Genomic DNA, 19,845 nt, shown 5'->3' on the forward strand with positions numbered 1-19,845 from the left:
GCAAACCAACAAAAACTGCCTTGATAATCTCTTCTAATAAAAGATAATCCAAGATGCATATATTCTCATAATTTCATAAGATGAAAACATGCATAAGGACATCTCTAAACCACCTCTTAATACAAAAAACCAGTAGCATAAAGTCAATAATATCATAAATAAATACTTATCTCTTGAGCTTCAATCTTGCATCATAAGGAGCCTTTTATGTGCAGCTTTTAATCATATTTTCATAGAGCATAATGAGGATCCTAAATTGGTTGCGGTGATACCATGTTGAATTTATGACTCCGTGAATAATACCTCGAGCAAGGGAAGAGAGAAATAAAAAAATGAAAAAGAGAAGAGCTCTCGGGTAGAGAGAAGAGAAGGAAAATAAAAGAGTGTAGAGAGAGAACACTTCACACGAGAGAGAAGAAAAAAAATAAGAAACTTGCTTGATGAATTCCAAGTTATGATCACCTCTATTTATAGTTGAGGAGGTGATAGAGTCCATGTACAATTAATTTTAGGACTCCTAATTACATTCCAACTAGAACTCTCCAAGATAAGCCTATCATGATAAAATTACATTATCTATTTAAGAGATTACTTTAACTAAACTTCTAACTCTTCTTTAATCACATGAAACAAGATAGAAGCCACCTCATGATCTTATCATTATGGGTCCCACATGATCTTCTAGCTCATGTTGATAGAGATACCAGCTCATGGTATCTTTATTGGTCCCATGTGATCTTCAAATCTTCTATTTAATTCCAACACATGTTGATTATCTCTTAGCTAGAGCCACTTTGTATTAGGACTCTTGTTGACACCTCACGAGCTCATGGTGGGTCCCATAGTGTAATAGTTTGGGGGTTGATCAGTTTCTATAGCACAAGGCATAATCGGTCAAGGAGAATTTGGTACTGAAGAGAAACCTGGATGACATTGTTAGAATAGTATGGAGAGTCTTAAAAAAATGTGACATCCCTGGGCACAAGTAAACATTGAAGAGTGGGATTGTAAAAAACATAACCCTTTGGTGTGAGAGAGTATCATAAAAAGATACACTTGAAAGATTTGGGATCAAATTTACTATGTTGTGGGGAGTTAATATGAACAAAACATTGACACCCGAAGACTTTCAATGGAAGTGAAAAAGGATCATCATGTAGTAACAATAACGAGTATGGGGATTTATTACCTAAAACGGAAGAAGGTAGCCTATTTATAAGAAAACATGTAGTAAGGATGGCATGCAGCCAATAAAAGTATGGAACATTCATCGTATATAGTAAACTGCAAGCTACCTCAAGAAGATGACGGTTCTTTAGTTCTGTTACACCATTTTTTTGAGGAGTGTAGGCACATAATGTTTGATGGATAATGCCATTTTATTGACAAAAGGATTCAAGGTCTCTGGAAGTATATTCTTTGGCATTATCAGACCGAAGTACTTTTATTTTTTGACCAAACTAAGTGAGTAGCATAGCATGAAATGATTTAAAAATGGATGGTATTTCAGAACGTTCCTTAAAAAGAAATAACCAAGTTGTACGAGTAAAATCATTAATAAATGTAAAAAATTACTTGACTTGGGAAATATTTGAGACACTCAAAGGTCCCCATACATCTGTATAAATCAATGAAAAAGGACTAATACTTTTAAGTTCTGGACGAGGGGAGTATGTAGTCCTTTGGTGTTTGCTCAATTGACGGGCTTCACAATTTAACTCTGGCCTTTCTTTAAGAGTAGGAAAAGGAAGATGAAGAGATTGTGCAGATGGATGTTCCAACCGGTTGTGCCATAGACTTATCTCAGTTTCACAAGTTGAAATAGTATTTATTTTAGGCACATCCAGGAAGGAGAACCCCCCTTGTTCATGGCCCGCACCAATCACTTGCTTCGTTATAAGATCCTGAAAAACACAAAAAGTGGGTGAGAAGGTGAAGGAGCAATTAAAATATTTTGTGGGCTGACTAACGGATAAAAGATTCAAGGGAAAAGTAGGAACAAAAAAAATATCTATGAGCGGAAGTGATGGTGTAACAGACGTGGACCTTTTCCCTGGACTTTAGTTTGAGAAGTGTTAGCTATGGTAACAAATTTATGTGAGAGACAAGTAGAAACCGAGTATAGTAGATTTTTGTTACCTATGAGATGCTTGGAGGCCCCTGAGTCAATTATCCAGGATGAAGAGGAAACAGATAGCATACTTCAAGCGGTGGTGGCAACAATAGTTGAGGAGAAACTTGGAGCATAACCCATTAGTGTTTTTATTTTCTGGAATAAATCGTACTCATCATCGGTAAGAGTTTTATTTTCTGTTGATGTAGTAGCCTGATCCTCCTTTGTATCACTTTCTAAGGCCTGATTCGCCTTTCTCCATTCCGGTTTGCCATGGATTTTATAACATGTCTCTATAGGGTGGTCATATTGTTACAATGTGGAACCCACCATGGTGCACGAGCTGGTGGGACCTACCATGAGAATGTGGGATGCCAAGAAGAGTCCTCACCCGAGCTAACATGAGTTAAGAAGATAAGTAGCACAAGCTGAAATGAGTTAGAGGACTTGAAGATCAAGTGGGACCCACAAAGATACCACGAGCTGGTAATCCTATCAATATGAGCTAGAAGATCATGTGGGACCCACAAGGATAAGTCCACGAGTTTAGCCTCCTCCCTTATGTCCACGTTATTGAAGAAGTGTTTTAGTTCAACTTATATTAGACTTCTAATAGATTGCGTTATCTTTTTATGATAGACTTATCTTAGAGAGTTAGAGTTGGAATGTAATTAGGAGATTGAAAGCTTAAATGTATAAGGACTCTATCACTTCCTCTACTATAAATAGAGGTGTTTTAATTTTGAATTAATCAAGTTACACAACTCTTTCTTGAGTAAATATCTCTCTCTTGCTTGGCGCACACTTCTCTTTTTCCCTCTTCTCTTCTCTCTACCCGAGAGCCTTTCTCCCCTTTTCTTCTTTTTCTTGCTCTCTTCTCTTGCTCGGACCATTGGGAAAGGGATCATAAATTCAACCCATATCCTCCACAATAGGTGCATTCCTTGGTATAACATATATCTATAATGTGGCCATATCTCCCATACCTAGTGCATTCCTTCCCATCTATTCTAACATACCCATTCCTTCCACCTCTTCCTCGTCCTCCTCTATAATTTCTGCCACGGCCTCGACCGCAGTTGGATGATGATCCCCTATTCATGGAGTACATAGCAGATGATACTTTAGTAGTAGAAGAAGAAGTGTTTGGAATATGGAAAAAAGTGGCACATACATCATCAAAAGTGGTAATGGCAAAAGCACTAAGAAGTTGACTTTTAGCAACTTCAAGATATGGTTTAATGTTTGCAAGGCATATGGCAGTGACTAAGGTTTCTTTCTATTTGTCTTGGACAGAGACATCCGTGGAGGTAGGCTGAGATAGTTTCCATTCTTGAAAAAGACCTCTAAAGCGAGCCAAATATTCATGGATATTTTCTCCTTGTTTAGTGGTAAGCATTCTTTGGAGAATATTATATGGCCTGTGTAAGTTGTCGGAGCTAGAATACAACTTAACACATGCCTCCAAAATTTGTTTAGCCGTATCAAGATGAATAACATTGTTGGAGACATGTTCTTCCATGATGTTGATAAGGCAACTAATAACCAAAGTATCATATTTTAACCACTTTTTATAAAAAATATCTTCTTCATCAATAGATGGTCCATGGTTGGTGAGGTGACCAAGGAGGTTTTATGTTATAAGAAACCGGTGAACTGATGTGGACCAGCTCATGAAATTTGATACCCTTCGTGATGGTACAGTAGTAATTCTGAGTAAATCACTCTTGTGACTCAGATTTTATTCAGACATAACAAGTTACTCAATTTAAAAAATTCTCCAATCAAATGCTAATAAAAAAACCAAGTAGAGGTCTTTAACCAACTCGATTAATGGAGAGGGTTAGCATAAAAGTTAAGTAATCATATTTCTGAAATTTAATGAATAATCACTCATAATAGGCTCAATACCAATCTTCTTTATTCGGGAATCTTGTTCCCACGGAATTATAACTCTTTATGCAAAAATCTCTACATAAACTGTTGGACACGACCAAGGAAGGCCCACATATCTAAGAGTGTTGGAAGATGGGCCTAAACCCATAATGATTACCATGAGCTGACATCCTTATCACATAAGTTGGAAGATACAAAAGGACTCACAAAGATAACCACAAGCTGGTTGGAAAATCAAGGACTCACAAAAGCATCTTTATCTTATGGTCACATCCTATAAGAGTTCTACTTTGAGTTATGTTTGTCTTTTATCTATATTGAGTTATTTAATTATGAGTGGACTTATCTTTAAGTGTTAGAGTTTGGGTGTAATTGGGACAGAGGTAGTTTTATTGTAATTGGACTCTACTAATTTCCTCTAATATAAATATAGGTTCATGTACTCTTATTATAATAATTTAATGAAGTATTTTTCTTTTTCATAAATTCAACAAAACTGGTCTCGGTCAAAAAACTTCCAAACCGAAAAAACTGCCTTGGTAACTTCTTCTAATCCAAGATGCATATATTTCCATAATCTCATAAGATGAAAACATTTATAAAAACATCTCCAAACCATCTTCTAATATCTAAAAATTAGTAGCATAAATCAATATTATCATAAACAAAAAGACTTATCTCATGAGCTTCAATCTTGCTTCATAAATAGCCTTCTATGAGCAGCTTTGATCATACCTTCTTAAAACATTTTTTTGATGTGGGGATCCTAAATTTTATGCTCTGATACCATGTTGAATTTAGGACCCCATTATTGATATCCTGAAAAAGGTGAGAGAGGGAAAAAGAAAAGGAAGGAGAGAGAGAGCTCTCGGGTAGAGTAGAGAGAAGAAGAAAAGAAGAAGAAAGAGTTTAGGCAAGAAGGGAACTCTACACGACAGAGAAAGAAAGAAGAGCAACGTTTTTTGATAATTTAATTCTGAGTAAAAGCTCCTCTATTTATAGTAGAGGAGTGATAGAGTCCATGTACAATTAACTCCATTCTCCTAATTACATTCCAACTCTAACTCTTAAAGATAAGCCTATCATGATAAGATAACTCAACATAATTTAAAAGTCTAATTTAACTCAAACTCTAACTCTTCTATAAAGACGTGACCATAGGCTGAAGATGTCAGCTCGTTCTTTATCTTTGTGGGTCCCACTTGATCTCTCAGCTCATGCGATAAGATACCTGCTCGTGGTATCTTTGTGGGTCCCACTTGATCTTCAAATCTTCCAACTCATTCTAGTTTGTGCTTCTTATCTTCCAACTCATGCCAACTTGTGTGATGACTCCTCTTGGCTTCTCACGTTCTCATGGTGGGTCCCACCAACTCGTTCAACCATGGTGGGTCCTACATTGTAACAAATTTATTGGAAGATAGGCCCAAGTCCACACAATTAAGGAAGGCCCACATATCTAAGAGTATTATAAGATGGGCTACAAGACCAAGGAAGGCCCAAAATATGGGCCCAAGCACATAAGAAGAAGGACCCACCATGATTACCACAAGTTGACATCCTTATCACATAAGTTGGAAGATAGAGACGGACTCACAAAGGCATCTTTATCTTATGGTCACGTCCTAGAAGAGTTCTAGTTTGAGTTATGTTTATCTTTTATCTATATTGAGTTATTTAATTATGCTAGGACTTCTCTTTAAGTGTTAGAGTTTGGGTGTAATTGGGATAAATGTAGTTTTATTGTAATTGAACTCTACTACCTTCCTCTATTATAAATAGAGGTTCGTGTACTATGATTATAATGGGAAGTTAATGAAGTCAATAAAGTATTTCTCTTTTCCATAAATTCAACTCGGTATCAGAGCAGGTTTTGTGAGTTGAAGTGGTCAACCCATCGAGCTAATGTGATCCTTTTCTCTAAACCCTAGCCCCTAAGTCTAGGTTCATAGTTTTTTTTTTTCAGTCCCTTCGCCTGTTAGTTTTCTTTGAACTTTTACCTCTATACTGAGATTTTAATATTAAAAATTTTATATTGACGGAAAGATCTTTGAGCCTACTTTCCAAAAAAAAAAAAAGCACGATGTTTTTCCAATCGGAGTTATCTATAGAGAGATATCGATATTTGAATGAGAAAATGTTAGATTGCAAAAAAGTTCGAGCAGTAGTAGCAAGCTTTCGCTTCTGAGATATTTTATGCTATCAAAAACTAGAATTTTTATGGATAAATATATATAAGAAGAGTTATATGTAAGTCTATTCTTTTACCTATTCAACCAATTTTTTATCTAAGTTATCTACAAAGAGAAATCGATATTTGAAGCAACAAAGGTCAGATTGCAAAAGAGGTTCGAGCAGCAGTAGAAAACTTCAACTTCCGAGGTATTTTATGCTATGAAGAAAGAGACTTTATATGTAGAATTATATATAAAAAGAAAGATATGTAAGTCTATTTTCTTACCTTTTCAACAAATTCTCGGTATGATTTTTTTATAATGAGATAATGGTCTTGGAAGATTTAATGGTCATTTTGGAAAAAAAGAGAAACAATACTTAGTTCGGTCAGATGACATAGACCGAAATCTATCAGATTATTTATATTTTTATAATCATATTTTATGAAGAGAAGTTATACTTGAATGAAAGGTGTTTAAGTCTAGTTTCAGACGAAATTATTTTATGTCAATATGATCTATATTTAATTATATATTCGCATTGGAAGAATCAATTTCATGCTGGTATTCTATTGCATTGAAAAATACGAATTTGTGCCCATTGTTCGTCACTTTTTGAGTTGATATATCAGAAAAAATATCTCACTTCTCCCTGGTTTGAGGGCTTATTTATACATCTCTTTTATTTGGGCTTATTGCTACATCTATGATATTTGGTTCAAGCTGGGATCACTGCCATTACCTCCCAGCTTGAGGGGGAGAAGTAGCAGAAGTAGAAGAAAGAGGTATTTTATTTCATATGTTGTGGATAAGTTTTATGTGACCAAAATATTCAAGAAAGGGGGAGCACAAGAGATGAAGCTTATGCATCTAAGAAAAAATATTTATATCGGAGTATGATTATTTCATGGGTCCTTCTACAAGGTTTATTATTTTGGTTCGTGTTATATGTGTGGGAAGATGTTCGTGTTACATTATAGCTGCTGCTATTATGTCTCTTTTGATGCGACATTATTATTGAAGAAGAGGTTGCCTTAGTACCTTTTCTCATACCATAAATTATTTGACTCTAGAAAATATCACGGTTGGAAGATAGAGGACTCACAAAGGTATTTTAATCTTATGGTCACCTCCTAGAAGAGTTATAATTTGAGTTATGTTTGTCTTTTATCTATATTGAGTTATTTAATTATGTTAGGACTTATCTTTAAGTGTTAGAGTTTGGGTGTAATTGGGACAAAGGTAGTTTTATTGTAATTGAACTCTACTACCTTCCTCTATTATAAATAAAGGTTCATGTACTCTGATTATATAAAGTTAATGAAGTCAATGAAGTATTTTTATTTTCCATAAATTCAACAAGATTCAAACAACAACAAGATATAAAAACTGCTCCTTTATCGAACTCGCATGAGTTAGAGAAAACCAAATTCAGAAATCTTATGCTAATACATAAGACATAGCAACACTTAATATTTTATCCAAATAGGATGAGCATGCTTATTCATCAACCTTCTTTTCTAGATCAAAGTTTATTAAGTATCTTAATAAAATAGAGAAAAATGAACCACTTATCTTTGAATGAGTCTAGTGCTTCAACTTTGCTCCTTGCTTCACCAAAAATTCCAATGTGAAGCTTTGATGAAAAATCAATTGAGCACCACCTTAACCTCGAGATTCTAAACATGTAGCTTTGATACCATGGTGGATTTAGGATCCCATGATAAATAATGTAAATTGATTAGTCAAGGTAAAGAGGAAAACAAAGAGGAAGAAGAGAGAAGAAAGAGGATAGAAGAAATAGAGAAAGAGAAGGAGAGAGAGAGGGACGGCTAGAGAGAGTTTGAGAAATTGGGAAGGAGTATTAGGGTTGTGAGTGACTTAACTAATCCTCCTCCTTAACATCTATTTATAATACTGAAAAATATCATAATTATGCCAATACCCTTTACCCTGATAAGGGTGGAAAAGTGACAAAAAAATAAGAGATTTTACATCAATACCACTATACATTGATTACATCTTCCAAGACTCTCCCTCAATTTGGGGGAGAGAAAACATCATAAATACCCAACATGGCCCATATAGTGGTCTAAATCTTAGATGTAACCGATTTTTTAAGGGTATCTACAACCTGCCCCTAAGATGAAACATGTCTGAGAGATATAAGGCCTACTTGTAAATTTTCTCATATGAAATGGCAGTCTACCTCAATATGCTTTGTTTTATCTTGAAAGACTAGATTGGAAGCAATGTAGTTCCATAGATGCCTCTTTGTTGGAGGGATTTGATCCATAGAAGCTCGCTAACTGCACGAGCCATAACTCTGCATTTTATCTCGGCACTGGACCTTGCATCAATATTTTATTTTTTACTCTTCTATGTGACCAAGTCATCCTATCCATCACTTAAGGATGTACTCATGGGTGTGCTATTTAGATTTCAAAAAGTGTAAAAAACTAAATCATAAGGATTCTAGTTTTCAATTTGAATTATCTTAAGTCCAAAGAAGAATGAAAGTTCACCCATCAATTTCATTCTTCATGATTCTAAAAAATTCTTCAAGATGTGAAATAATATCACTTACATAGATTTAGATGTTATACAAATCTAGAAAATTCTTAAGGATGTTAGACAAATCTTGTTTATGATATAACATATACAAGGTTTTATCCATACCTCTTTTCTACCCGTTTTGTTCCGAAAATCTAATAAGTCATGAGCTCTAAGAGGTCACTTCAAACCATATAAAGAATGTGCAATTATATATATGGTTTGGCCTTCCCATTTTATCTTTTATTTTTAAAGAATTTTGTAATCTAATAGCTTACTCAAAGAATTAGATAGTTTGAAACTCAAGGGAGAGTTTCATTGCTCTAAGAAAAACAACATACTTTTGCAATTATATTGTAGGTTTAAGTCTATAAGGTTCATCATCTTAGACTTGTGTGTTTTGTGAAAATATTTTGCAAAGATCTATACAATTTCCTATTAAAATTTTCATGAATCTTGCAACGTGACGTCAAAATCCAATTTAGCATAAGTATGGAAGTTTGAATTGCACTAAGAAAATTCAAAACTTTCTTTCAGTAATTTTAGCCAACTAAATGAAAATTTCTTATGTCTAGGTTTCTATAAAAGCATAAGAATCAAACATATGAATCATGTATAGGATCAACTTCTCATGTGAAAAGTGATTCATATTCATGAGATGAGATTCTCAAGATCTTGATAGAGATTAAAAACATAAGTACATTAATTCCATCATAGGGCTACCTAAGTAATATAGTGTCTATGCATTTACTCAAATATTTTTCTTTTTATCTCACTCAACTCATTACCTCTTATGGTATAAGTAAGGATAATGGAAATATCAACCTTATTTGCGTAAACTAAGAGATTTTCAATATGATTTATAGGCAAGAAACATCCAATATAGCCAAATATCTAAGATGTTATTTTTCATTCTATTTTAGGCTACTTAGGTTCTAATGGTAGAAGGACCTAAAGATTATATAATTTTCTTCTAATTTGGGTCCTGACCCATTCTTATCACATTAGACATGATTAATTTGTATGGTGGTACATGATTTGACTTTCTCTTCTCTAAGAAAATAATATTTCCCTTAATTTGCAACTAATTATCTTTTTAGGGAGATACCTAATGCAAGCTTATAGTTTATCTAAGTATGTATTATATCATGACATGCACAAGTAGCAAATAAATGATTGTCAATGTTGCTAATATCAACAAAGTGGTCAAATTCCCAAATTTTGATATAGTCACTGAAGCTCACTTTGTTGTGGGTGTAACTATATACGGGTTGCACTAAGAGTACTACATTCTCCAATCTAAGCTTGTGGTTTCAAATTTATCTGATTTCTCAATCCTCAACTAGGCTGAAACCAAGTGCTTTGCAAAATTTTGTTGATGTGGAAAGCTTAATTTACTAAGATAGCTTAGTTCCACATGAAAAATTTTCAAGATTGGTTAATGAGGTAAGGTTGTTTAACTTTTTAATTCTCATAATTGACTTGATTTGGCTTGTGTCCAAAAATCTATTGAATCTTCAATTTAGCTCAAGTTTCTCAAACTACAAGGCTTTGAATTGTCAACCCTTAATTTGAGGTTGAAGACACCTAATCTTCCAAGGTCTTAATTATTTGACTCTTGACCTAATTTCTTGGTGAGTAAGCCTTATCCTTTTAAGGCTAGTTGTTATAGGTAGGTATGAGTAGAGTTAACGGAATCCATGTAGTGATGAGATGGATATGTCCTTCAAAGTATGAGTTTAAAATGTCCATGTAGACATAAGTCAATTACTTGGTCCATGATCACTGGATGTATGGATCAAGCCAAATCACATTTAAAAATACTATGCATAACCTTACTAATGAACAACTAATGTTATATCCAAAATATGTTAACAAAATTCTGATTGGGTTGGAAACTAACATGATCTTTCCTTACATATTATTGGCTAATGATAATCTAATTTGCTTAAGCCAATGAATACTAAAGTACTAGTTTATATAGGAATTTGATTTTCACAGAAGTTTCAAGTCCATATAAACTAGACAAGCATTGGTGTATGAGGTCATGACACTTTCAATGAATCAATCCTCAAAACCAAATCTCATGGAAGAATCTCTGACTGACATGAATATCAAATTTGAAGTTAGATGTGCTCAATTCATGTCCCACAAGATTTTTAGTTGAATTTCAATTAGTGTATAGCATGGCTCCAAGAATTCACTCCTAGCTTGAAGATCAAGTGACTTTTGATACCCAAATTTGGTTGGGTCCCATTGTCTCAATTTTGGATGAAAAATTTAGGTTTCCCTAGGGAATCCAATTATGCTTCATTCAATTAAACATTGATCTTCTAGCTGAATACTCAAATGCATAAAGTCACATGATTCCACGTTTGTAGCAAGAATCATTATGCATTAGTGATATTGTGACCTAGGTAACATTTGTCCTATGAGAGCAACTAGATTTTCTATTTTCTCTAGTCTCATGGACATCAGCCTCTAGTTCCACATTTCTCACATGATGTTCTAATTTGTTGATAGGAGAGACTTTTCTCATAGTTAGTTCTATCAAAGCATGAGATAAGTCATGGGCCTTTCTTTCATCTATAAGGTTGTTCGATTTTAGAAAAAAAAATCATCTTCTAATTCTAAAATCCTAGAGAAATAATTATCATTTTCTTTTCTCAATTCAAGAATGTTTGAAGAATAGTCATTTAGCTTTTCACATTCTGAACTGAGCATTATGTTTTCTTTCCTAAGCTCTTCTAGCTTTGAGGAAGTGTCAACTTTCAATGAATTGATTTCCTTTTGAAGTTTGGAAAGTTGTATCTTTAGTTTCTTATTTTCTTTGTCTCTTTGTCTCACACTATCACTCTTTTAAATTTCATCTCAATCTGGGATGGTGTTTCCATATAAACATAAGTACATACAATCAATAATTTCAGTGTTATCACTAGATGTATTGCACTGAGAGTTTGAAGAGCAACATTCTTTGTTCCTAGAAAAGTCATATTGTAACTTATCCCATAAATCCTTGGTTGATGTACAAGATGAGTAAGAATCAACCATTTCATCACTCAAGGAACTAAGAATGAGTTCCATAGCCTTAGCATTGCCATCTATTCTTGCAATGTGAAGGTCATCCCAATCACAAATTGATTTTGAAATAAATCTTCCCTTTAAATTTTGGGAACGTATAAGGGTGCACTCATGATAGCTTCCCATAATTCAAATCCAATGGATTGTAAGAAAAATTTCATTCTTAATCTCCAACATTGGTATTGTGAATTAATGAGTTAGTGAACCGAAAAGGGATCATGACCCTCTTGGAACATAACTTCTACTTGAGATGCCAGTTAATCATTTTAAAAATCAAGAGGATTTTGAATTCAATTAAGTTATTGGCCTGCTATGATACCAATTATTGGCCCAGGTGATTTCTCATGAGGGGGGTAAATTGTGATTATAAATTAAAATTTTAGCTAAGCTAAATTTTCATATAAGTTGTGATCAATGTGGATGCATAAATCTCATTGTACATATAAAGGCGTTATAGATAAACACATTCAACACACATTCACAGAACCAATGGACACAAGATTTTTTGTTATCGATGTTCCCCTATTGGTAGTCATCGTCCAAGAACTCTTGCTTGGGAAATTTCTACTATATGCTCTAATAGCTGGAAATTACAAAGAGTTTTTGGCACTCTTAAGCCATGAGTAATCCCAATTACATGATTTCTAATCTCCCAAGAGATTGAATACAAAGGACTAGATTCTGGCTCCAGTCAAGCACTCCCCTTCTAGATTCCTAGTTCTAGAAACCAATTCCTCTAGCTTTCTAGGCATTGTAGAACCTATAAAAGAAGAAATGACAATAAAAAAGTAAAATTAAAACTTACAATTTCTTGTTAATATGGGAGACAACCCTTCTCCAAATGAGAACCAAGCTTCTAGATGCTTAAGCACAAATAAATGTAGTAAAGGATCTTGATGGAACTAAGTATGCTTTAGAAACTTTGGGAGAAGTAGGAAGATTTGAGAAAATGAAGTTTTTCTCTCAAAGAAGGTAACAATGGAACTTTGACGCTCAATTTAATTTTGTAGAGTTTGGGTATGCAAGTGAAAGCTCATCACTTTATCCTCAAGATATTTTAAGGGGCATTTATAAGTTTTCCAACTCAAACTCGCCATTATTTACTCGTTTACAAAATCAATACTTGATTTGTAGATCACTGAAAAGTGATTGATCGATCAATTGATCATAACGGCTACTTTTCTGTCAGACAGTGACTTATTGATCGATGTACTGATCGATCAAAAAATTACCGTTGGTCCAGAAAACTTAAGTTAATTGATCTTTATCAATGGAATATAGATCATGCTTTATGTCTTTTACCAGCAAGGTTTTGTCCAATCGATTAATCGGGTGGGATGATTGATTATTCCAAGTAAAATTTTGCTTGTCTGATCAGTATTGATTGATCATCCAAAAGGGAATATCGATTATGCATTATAGCATGGTATGTCCATGTTCTAGATGATCGATCATTCAACTTAGGTTCATCGCTTGTGCTTTATAAGCTTGGCATGTGCAGTTTTGGACAATCGATCAAATGCCAATTCAAAAGTGTGGTCCTTTAAAGCGTGGGAATATTTTTTTCTCAAAGTGCTCTAGATTATTATAAATGATGTTTATGATGATCCTAAACATGTCCAAGTGAAAATTATAACCTAAAGCTTTTTCATGACTTCAAGTGATATTTTAATTTTTGGAAAAAGCTACAACATGTGTTATGATTTCAAAACCTTTGTATGTGACGATTTTGAGCATGGTTTTGAAAACATGAGGTATCCTAAAGATCCAATGCATATATGTGTTTAAATATCAGAATTTTGGGTGGTTATCTACTTACATGACTAGATTTCTTAAGATTTCTAATTTAGAATTGACTCTAAGTCTTCAATTCTTCACTCATCTTTGTTTTGTAAGTTCTTCTTCTCATCAACAATCTTCAAGGTTGTTTTGCTTCGGGTCTTGACTTGGAGACTTGATTTATCATTCTCTTTGATTAAGTTTATCATAGACCGCATAATGTAGATGTTGGAAGGCTTTGTGTCTAATCACACTAATAACACCGTTAGTAGCACAATTTTAAGCTACGAATTTTGTTATTATCAAAATAATAGAGACCAACATGATTTTTCCAAAGGTCTAACACAAAGAAGGTAGATCTAATAGAATCCATCTCAAAGCTATCAAAGCAAAGAGAGGTTTCATCAAGCACCACATTAACAACTCATTCAGGTCCAATCATTCGATTAACGAAAAAGAAGTCGCAAAGGCTGCAGTTGTCGTGAAGTGGAAGAAGAAAGAGTTCAAAGCTTCTGAATGTGTGAAGAATATTGTACATGATATTGATCTTTGAGCAGACACGTCCAAAACTACTATAGATGAAAAGCTTTACCTCAAAAACTCCATCACCAACTTTCCCTCATCCTTCAGCCCCACACCGTTGGCGATGGTAAAACAATTTGAGGTGTCATGCAGTCGTTCTTTTAAATGATGTGAGAAATCTCAAGTCATCATGAAAAGAATGTTGGCTTGTCCATACACCACAATTGAACACCAAATATATTGTTATAGATGTGCCCCTATTGGTATCCTCTCCCCAAGAACTCTTGCTTTGGAAATTCCTCTAATAATTGCTTTTTTGGAATTACAAAAAAAGAGATTTCAGCTCTCTTTCAAGTCACGTATATGCTCAAATACATGATTAAAACTTAATTTCCCTCTAGATTCTAGCTCTATTTGGCATTTTCTATCTAGATTTAACAAGGTTATACATGAACCTATCAGAAAATGAAAAATTACAAAGAAAAGTTAAACTTACACCCTTGAAATGTGGAGAGATACCCATTCTCCTTGAGAGTTCCAAGTTTACAGCCTTTGATATACAAAGGAGTAAATAGGATCTTGACTAATTATGAATGCAAGAAGTTGGAATAAGAAATAAATGGTTGATTTATTCAAACTATGACTCTCAATTTCTCAAAGTGGAACTTAGGAAGGATTTTTAAATGACTGAGAATAAATTGATGTAGGTATACCATAAAAGCTCATTAACTTCTCAATGGGAGGTTTGGTGGAGTATTTATAATTTCCCCAAGCCAAACTAGCCATTTTTTGCCCATTTGCAAGAAGTTGATTTTACTTTTATTTATCAATATAAAGTTATTAATCGATCAATCGTGTGTAATGGCTATATTTCTATCCAAAAGTGACTTATTGATCAATGGTATGATCGATCAATATCTTCATGTTGGGTCTGCCATTTTAAATTAATCGATCGGTCAAATTCCTACTGGTAGTGCATAACAAGTATGATTAATCAATGAATTGCGATGATTGATCATGCTTTATGTCTCTGGTTGTCAAAGTTTTGTATGATCGATCGGTCAACATGATTTTACATTACCTGGATAATATTGATCGATCAGCCCACTTGGGTTGATCGATCATGCTTTATAGTACAATTTGACCATGTTCTGGATGATTAATCAATTGACCTTGGTTGATCGATCGTACTTTATATTTTTGGCATGTGCATTTATGGTTGATCAATTATTAACAAATGTTGATTGATCATTCCACTACTAGTTTACAATGTGAATTTTTAAAGCATGAGAATTTGTAACCCTAAGTGATTTTAATGTGTGTGAAATGTTTATATGCTAAAATATATTTGAATGCAAATATATCCTAAAACTCCAAAATTTACATTGTACCTCAAGTTTAGGAAGTATTGGGCTGCTCTCTTACATAGAATGAGTTTTGAATTTATTCAATACTTCCTAAACTCTAGTCTTTAATTTTTCTTCTTCTTTCTGAGGGTGCTTCTTCAAGAGTACTTTGACTTTCCATTGAGTTTGAGGTCTTTGAGAATCTTGTATAGATTCATTTCTTACACCTTTGAATTTTGTTTCTCATAAAGGAAACGTATCTAAAATACTAGAATTGTAATTGTTAACTCAATTAAGTTTTGTTATGATCAAAATTACTAAGAGATTCAATGCTCAATCAACAAAGAAAGCTCATCACCATAATTAAATTCTCCAAGAGTTAGTGTATCCATCCTAATGGATCAAGAAAAGGCTTTAGAGGAGCAAGCTATAGAGCTTTAATAACCAACGAAGCAAAGGGACGAACAAATCAAGACAAGAGATAATCAAATTACACAATTCATGTCCAACATCAAGTCATTGATAACAAATCTTGGAGAATTTTCTTAGAAGGTATATCTTTTACTCCAACAACAAGTTAATAAGTTCTTCAATATGCTCAAGTAGACACCATGTCAAGCAAATCTCTCAAGTTAATCATTGAAAATGTTGTATGAAACCTATAACTAACAAATGAAGTACAAACAACATTTGAAGCCTATCTTCGACCTTAAAGTAGAAGAATCCAAACTCTAAGATTGTTGCTCAGATACAAGCAACCCAAGTTCTTTTGATGGAAATGGCAGCTCAAAGCAACATGTTGCCCACTTCATCGAAACTTGCAATTATGCGGGATGGATGGTGACTTGATACTGAAAAAAGATTAATCACTCATGGAAAGGAAATGCATTAATCTGGTTTGGTGTGCAAGCTCCATGATCCATTCATAGTTAGTAGCAACTTTAAAATGAATTCCTAAGTCAATTCATTTGCACTCGCCTTGGTGTCACATTGGTAGAGCTCGCCAGTACCGAATAGTGAAGGGGGAAAATTAATTGACTACAACCAATGGAAAAACTTAAGCTTGAATTGAAAAAAAAAGCACAATCATCTTTACAGAGATGGAAATCAAATGTTCATGCAAGGAATCAAGTAGAATTTGTTCTACTTTTTTTTTCAAAGTAAAAGGTCAAAATACATCCAAGAATTAGCCATAGAAGCCCCCAGTAAGGAGATGTTGATTGATTCAAAAGGAAATTACAAAAATTCAAATTTTAAATCTCAAAAAACAAAGAAAAAAACCAAAACCTCGTCATGAAACTTTGATCTATGAATCACATGCGATTAGCTCCACAACTAAGTAAGAGGTAACCTCTTGTACAACAAAACAAATTATTGGTGGACTCAACATCACTCTAAAGGAAAGACAAGGAAAAAGTATATTTTTTCGGACAAGTATATTTCATAAATGCTAAAAGAACTTCTCGAACAAAAATTGATAAATCTATCATCTCTAAAGCGACTAGAAGAAGTCGACAAGACAAATAATCCATAGTATTGCAAGTACCATTAAATGGTTGGACATCCGAAAATTTTTTGACCTAGAAAGATAAATTCTTCAAGCCTATAGAATAAGGAAAAATAATTATTGATTGACAAAATGAACAAGTCGTAGCATCAACCAAGTCTTCAAAACATCAATAGAAAAGACCAAAGACATAAACCTTAAAAGTCAAGAAGTCCACCTCATTCCAAACCAAAACCAATAACGAGAAAATAACTCAAAAATAAATTTAAACACTTTGAGCATAGCCTCTTTCAAACTCGCCTTTGGTACATATGAGCTTATAGTGGTGGAAATTCTCAACTTGCTTCAAAGTAAACTAAGTTCGTCCAAAATGGAAAGCAAAAGGAAAAACAAATGCTTTCTCAGCAAAAAAAATGAACAGAAAGTTTCCATGAAGGTAAGCTTGCAACATGTTGAATTTATGGAAAAGTGAAATACTTCATTGACATCAATACCTTGTTGTAATCAGAGTACATGAACCTCTATTTATAATAGAGGAAAGTGGTAGAGTCCAATTACAATAAAACTACCCTTGTCCCAACTACACCCAAACTCTAACACTTAAAGATAAGTCCTAACATAATTAAATAACTAAATATAGATAAAAGACAAACATAAGTCAAACTAAAACTCTTCTTTGACGTGACCATAAGATAAGATACTTTTGTGAATCTTTCTTGATCTTCCAACTGATGTGATAAGGACGACAACTCATGGTAATCATTGTGGGTCCTACTTATGGGCTTGGGTCAATCTTGTGGGCCTTCCTTGGTCTTGTGAGCTTGAACTTATCTTCCAACACTCCCCCTCAAGCTGGGGGTGAGAGACCAACAAGAACTCCCAACTTGCTACAAATGATGTATAGAATATTTTTGTATAAAATGACACATCTTCTAATATGCCTTCATCTTCCTACATTCCCCCTCACGCTGTTGCGCCCTTCCATGAGGCCCTGCTGGCATAATATAAGTGAGAGTAAAAATCACTCCTAGCCTGTAAGCCATTACTTTATACTTCTAATGGTTTCCCAACGGTGATATTTTTTGATAGGGCCTATCATGGTTTCCCAACTGTGATATATTTTGATAGGGTAACCTCCATCATGGTTTCCCAACCGTGATATTTTTTGACAGGGCCTATCATGGTTTCCCAACTATGATATTTTTTTATAGGATATCCTCCGTCATGGTTTCCCAACAGTGATATTTTTTATTTTTATACAAGGCCCATCATGGTTTCCCAACCGTGATATTTTTTTATAGGGTATCCTCTGCCATGGTTTCCCAACCGTGATATTTTTTTATAGGGTATCCTCTGCCATGGTTTCCCAACCGTGATATTTTTTGTCGGGGTAAAATAAATGATGATATGAAGCCACCTCTTCTTCAATAATAATGTCGCCAAAGAGACATACTAGCAGCAACTGTATATAACACGGCCATCTTCCAATACATATAACACGAACCAAATAATAAACTTTGTAAAAGAACCCATAAAATGATCCGATATAAAAATTTCTTCTTAGATGCACAAGTTTCATCTTTTGTGGTCCCCATTTCTTGAATATTTTGGTCACATAAACTTATTATAATATATGAAATAAAATACCTCTTTCTTGTACTTCTTCTATTTCTCCCCCTCAAGCTGGGAGGTAATGGCAGTGATCCCAACTTGAACCAAATATCATAGATGTAGCCATAAGCCCAAATAACAAAGATGTATAAATAAGCCCTCAAACCAGGGAGAAGGGAGATATTTTCTGATATATCAACTCAAAAAGCGGCGAAAACAATGGGCATAAATTCGGATTTTTCAATGCAACAAAATACCAGCTTGACCTTTGATTCTTCCAATGAAATATTTCTTTAAATATAGATCAGATTAACATGAAATTTTCTTATTATGAAAGTAGAATTAAATAACTTTCATCCAAGTATAATTTATCTTCATAAAATTTAATTATTAGAAGATAAATAATCTAATAGATTTCGATCTCTGTCATCAGGCCGAACTAAGTACTATTTTTCCTTTTTTTCCAAAATGACCATCGACTCTTCCAAGAACAGTATATCCTTATAAAAAAATCATACTGAGAATTGGTTGAATAGGTAAGAAAATAGACTTATGTATATTTATTTTGATATATAATTCTCCATATAAAGTCTCTTTCTTGATAGCATAAAATACCTCAGAAGTTGAGGTTTTATGTTGCCACTTGAACCTCTTTATCTATCTGACCTTTGCTGCTTCAAATATCGATTTCTCCTTGTAGATAACTCAGATAAAAAATTGGTTGAATAGGTAAAAGAATAGACTTATAGATATTTCTTTATATATATATATATATATATTTATCCATATAAATTCTAGTTCTTGATAGCAAAAAATACCTCGGAATTTGAAGATTACTGCTGCTGCTCAAACCTTTTTGTAATCTGACCTTCGCTCATTCAAATATCGACATCTCTCTGTAGATAACTCCGATTGGAACAAATAATTTTTCTTTGGAAAGAAAACTGAAATATATTTCCATCAATATATATATTGAAATATGAAAAAATACGTATAGAGGTTAAAAATTCAAAGAAAACTACGGGTATGGGGACTGAAAAAAATAACTACGAACCTAGACTTAGGGTTTAGGGTTTAGAGAAAAGGATCACATTACCTCCATGAGTTGATCAAGTCAACTCACAAAACCTGATTTGATACCATGTTGAATTTATGCAAAAGTGAAATACTTCATTGTCATCAATAACTTGTTGTAATCAGAGTACATGAACCTCTATTTATAATAGAGGAAGGTAGTAGAGTCCAATTACAATAAAACTACCC

Source organism: Aristolochia californica, unplaced genomic scaffold, assembly GCF_029961685.1.
Source record: "Aristolochia californica isolate CCGP_79_NKW_82.1479 unplaced genomic scaffold, dmAriCali1.0.hap1 SCAF_3, whole genome shotgun sequence".
NCBI classification, from domain to species: Eukaryota; Viridiplantae; Streptophyta; class Magnoliopsida; order Piperales; family Aristolochiaceae; genus Aristolochia; species Aristolochia californica.